General features: G+C 49.7%; 1 long non-coding RNA gene across 2 annotated transcripts; it reads right to left on the bottom strand.

Moving 5' to 3' along the window:
• Positions 1 to 335: 335 nt before the first annotated feature.
• Positions 336 to 2,110, bottom strand: LOC135919194 (uncharacterized). Of its 2 annotated transcripts, none has more exons than XR_010569913.2 (4): positions 1,518 to 2,110; positions 1,272 to 1,404; positions 1,029 to 1,161; positions 336 to 936 (listed from the first exon to the last, which is right to left on the bottom strand). It is a non-coding gene; the product is annotated as an uncharacterized lncRNA (long non-coding RNA). The 2 variants fall into 2 exon arrangements; XR_011512621.1 differs by having other exon boundaries at positions 1,272 to 1,416.
• Between the last annotated feature and the right edge of the window lie 2,201 nt (positions 2,111 to 4,311).

Here is a 4,311-nt window from a genome sequence, read left to right on the forward strand (position 1 = left end):
ATCAAGCGCGACAAGGCCCCGCGCGAGAGAGAGGGTGAAGTCTGGCGTCACTCGGGGCACTCTCGCCGTCAGCGCGCGGAGCGAGATAGCAGCGCCCCGGTGTGGCCCTGCAGCCGCTCCGGCCACCGGTGCCGTGGTCCGTTTACTTTTTTGGCCGATAGTACATTTGGTCGAAACAGTAAGGCATTAGAAGAACCTACATAAGACGTACAAAGTGAAGTACAAACACAATGCCACGACAATGTGAAACATTGTTAGCTATTGCAGAATGCACTCAAGAAATAAGACACCGTCGAACACTCAACCACATTGGGAGGTAGACAGACAGACAGACAGACAGACAGACAATGAACTTTATTTGATCCAATTGCATGTGCAAACTGTGCTCAGGAAAAGTGAGGCTTTGAACACATTTGTTCTGCACAAGAACTCGCTCACCTTCTTTGAAAGGAAAGAACGGGTTTGTTGCTGGGTAACTGAACGAAAATATGCATTTTTGTTTATTCCAAGTTTGTTATGGTAAATTAAGGAGAACAGAATTATTCTTTCCTAGTTTTGTCTCAGTGGTAGGGTCTCTAAATTGGCTGTTTGGAAAAGGTCTGATGGGGATTTTTTGCAACTGTAACAAACCTATATGAACCTGACACATTTATATTGGACATTCTGGTGTTTCTGAGTTCATTCTGAACTGCAGCATCGGCAACAACTTCACAGCATCAAAAGCTAGAAAAACGAAAGCTCCGCGGCAATTCATTTGGCAGCAGCGGCGACTGACCTACTGCACGCTGAGTGCGTGTCTGCATTTTTGCTGCACATTCCCTGCTCCAGAAGCTGCAAGTTGTGCAGACGCCATTGCTCTTACAAGCATGCACGTGGCGAGGCGGGTGCAGCGAGGATTCCCTGGTAGCTGCAGGCGCGACTGTCAGCTGTGCCAACCTGCAGCATCGGAAACAGCGTCACACGATCAAAAGCTACTAAAATGAGTGCTCCGCGGTGATTCACTTCACTTGGCAGCAGCGACGACGTACCAACTGCAACGCTGAGTGCTAGTCGGCCTTTTTGCTGCAGATTCCGTGCTCAGGAAGCTGCAAGTTGTGCCGACGCCTGTGCTTCTACAAGCGTGCACGTGGCGTGACGGGTCCGGCGAGGATTCCTTGGCACCTGCAGGCACGACTGTCAATAAACTGCAGCATCGAAAACAACGTCACACCATAAAAAGCTACAAAAATGAGTGCTCCGCGGCGATTCACTTGGTAGCAGCAACGACGTACCTGCTGCCACGCTGAGCGCTTATCTGACTTTTTTCTTCAGATTCCCTGCTCCGGAAGCTGCAAGCTGTATCGACGCCAGTGCTCCTACAAGCGTGCACGTGGGGTGGCGGGTGCGGCGAGGATTCCCTGGTACCTGCAGAAACGACTGTAAAAACTGCAGCATCGGCAACAGCGTCACCGCATCAAAAGCTACAAAAACGAGTTCTCTGCGGCAATTCACTTCGCTTCGTAGAAACGACGACGTACCTACTGCTATGCTGAGTGCATGTCTGCCTTTTTGCTGACGAGTCCCTGCTCCAGAAGCTGTAAGTTCTGCCGACGCCAGTGCTCCTACATGCGTGCCCGTGGCGTGGCGGGTGCAGCGAGGATTCATTTGTACCGGCAGGCGCGAATATCGGCTGAGCCAATCAACTGCAGCATCGGCAACAACATCACAGCATCAAAAACAGCAAAAACAAGCCCTCCTTGGCAACTCACTTCACTTGGAAGCAGAGACGACATACCTACTGCAATACTGAGCGTTTGTCTCCCTTTTTGCTGCACAATCCCTGCTAAAGAAGAAATTCAAGAATTGAAGATAAAGCTAGGAGAGATGGGCGGGGGCTCTCGTGATGGCACGAGCACACACGGATCGGCGTCATCCGACTCACCTTCTTTACTCTAGGCGGCAAAAGCTAAAGATTTAAACTTGTCGAAGGACGAGACAATGGCATTCTTCGAAAAACAACACAAATCAGCGTGCGAAGAGCACAGAATGGAAGCAGTAATTCTATAATTGGAGAAAAAACAAGCAGAGATGGGTGCGGGCTCTCGTGATGGCACGAGTGCACGCGGACCGGCGTCACCCGACTCACCTTCATTGCCGTACGCCGCGATAGCTAAAGATTTGAACCTGTCAGAAGACGAGACGTTCTTCGAAATGCAACCCGAACGCACGTGCGAAGAGCACGAAAGAGAAAAAGAAACTGTAGAATTGAAATAAACACTAGCATAAATGGGCGCGGGCAATCGCGATGGCATGAGTGCACCTGGATCGGGTTCAGCCTACTCACCTTCTTTGCCCAAGGCGGCGATAGCTAGACTTAGACCTGTCGAAGGACGATACGATGCCGTTCATTGAAAAGGAATACGAACGAACGTGCGAAGAGCACAAAATAGAAATAGAAATTCTAGAATTGGAGAAAAAACAAGCAGAGACGAGTGCGGGCTCTTGTGATGGCACGAGTACACCCGGCTCGTCGTCATCCGACTCACTTTCTTTGCCCTAGTCGGCGTTAGCTATAGACTTATACCTGTCGAAGAATGAGACGATGGCGTTCTTCAAATAGCAGCACGAACGAATGTGCAAAGAGCATTAAAGAGAAAAATAAATTCTAGAATTGAAGCTGAAAGTAGCATAGATGAGCGCGGGCTCTCGTGATAGCACGAGCACACACGCATCGGCGTCATCGACCCATCTTCCTCGCCCTAGGCGGCAATAGCTAAAGATTTAAATCTGTCGAAAGTCGAGATGGTGGCGTTCTCCGAAAAGCAACACGAACGAACGTGCGAACAGCATGAAAGAGAAAAAAAATTCCACAACTGAACATAAAACTTGCAGAGATGGGCGCGGGCTTTTGTGATGGCACGAGTACACCCGGATTGGCGTCATCCGACTGACCATTTTTTTGCCCTAGGCGACGAAAGCTAAAGATTTTAACCTGTCGAAGGACGAGACGATAGCGTTCTCCGAAAAGCAACACGAACGAACGTGTGAAGAGCACAAAAGAGCAACAGAAATTCTAGAATTGAAGATAAAACAAGCAAAGATGGGCGCGGGCTCTCGTGATGGCACGAGTGCACACGGATCGGGGTCATCGGACTCACTTTCTTTGCCCTAGGCGACGAAAGCTAAAGATTGAAACCTGTCGAAGGACGAGACGATTGCGTTCTTCGAAAAGCAACGCGAACGAACGTGCGAAGAGCACAAAAGAGCAACAGAAATTCTAGAATTGAAGATAAAACAAGCAAAGATGGGTGCGGGCTCTCGTGATGGCACGAGTGCACCCGTATCGGCGTCATCCGACTCACCTTCTTTGCCCTAAGCCTCGATAGTGAGGATTTAAACCTGTCGAAGGACGAGACAATTGGGTTCTTCGAAAAGCAGCACGAACGAACGTACGAAGAGCAGAAAAGAGAAAAACAAATTCTAGAATTGAAGATAAAACTAGCAGAGATAGCCGCGGGCTCTCATGATGGCACGAGCACACCCTTATCGGCGTCATCCGATTCACCTTCTTTCCCCTAGGCGGCGATGGGTAAAGATTGAAACCTATCGAAGGACGAGACGATTGCTTTCTTCGAAAAGCAACACGAACGATCGTGCGAAGAGCACAAAAGAGAAAAAGAAATTTTAATAATTACGATAGAACTAGCAGAGATGGCCGCGGGCTCTCGTGATTGCACGAGTACAACTGGATTGGCGTCAACCGACTCACCTTTCTTACCCTAAGCCGCGTTAGCTAACGATTAAAACCTATCGAAGGAAGAGACGATGGCGTTCTTCGAAAATCAACACAAAAAGCGTACGAAGAGCATTAAAGACAAAAAGTTCTAGCATTGAAGATTAAACTAGAAGCGATGCGCTCGCGCTCTCGTGATTGCACGAGTGCACCCGGATCAACGTCATCCAACTCACCTTCATTGCCATAGGCGGCGATAGCGAAAGATTGAATCATGTCGATGGACGGAACCATCGCTAGGGGGCCAACTCGGCGGACTTGTTCCCCGTGAGGTCCCGATTAAACGTGTACTTCTTGCGGACTGCAACATGGAAGCGCCAGAACATCTGCATCATTCGACGCAGCTCGAAAAGCGGCATTCAGAGAGACCATCCGGAGCATTGTGATTTCATTTTTCACAGATTTACACGCTTTGATAGCAGCACGGCGGCGGCCGCGAAGCTAAATAGCCTACGGAGGATCGCCAAACTTTGCTCCTCAAGGCCACGCGCCTCGCGCCTCGGCCACGATCCTCCTGCCCGTGCCCGAGCTTTGAGACC

This window comes from Dermacentor albipictus, chromosome 1, assembly GCF_038994185.2.
Source record: "Dermacentor albipictus isolate Rhodes 1998 colony chromosome 1, USDA_Dalb.pri_finalv2, whole genome shotgun sequence".
Taxonomy (NCBI): Eukaryota; Metazoa; Arthropoda; class Arachnida; order Ixodida; family Ixodidae; genus Dermacentor; species Dermacentor albipictus.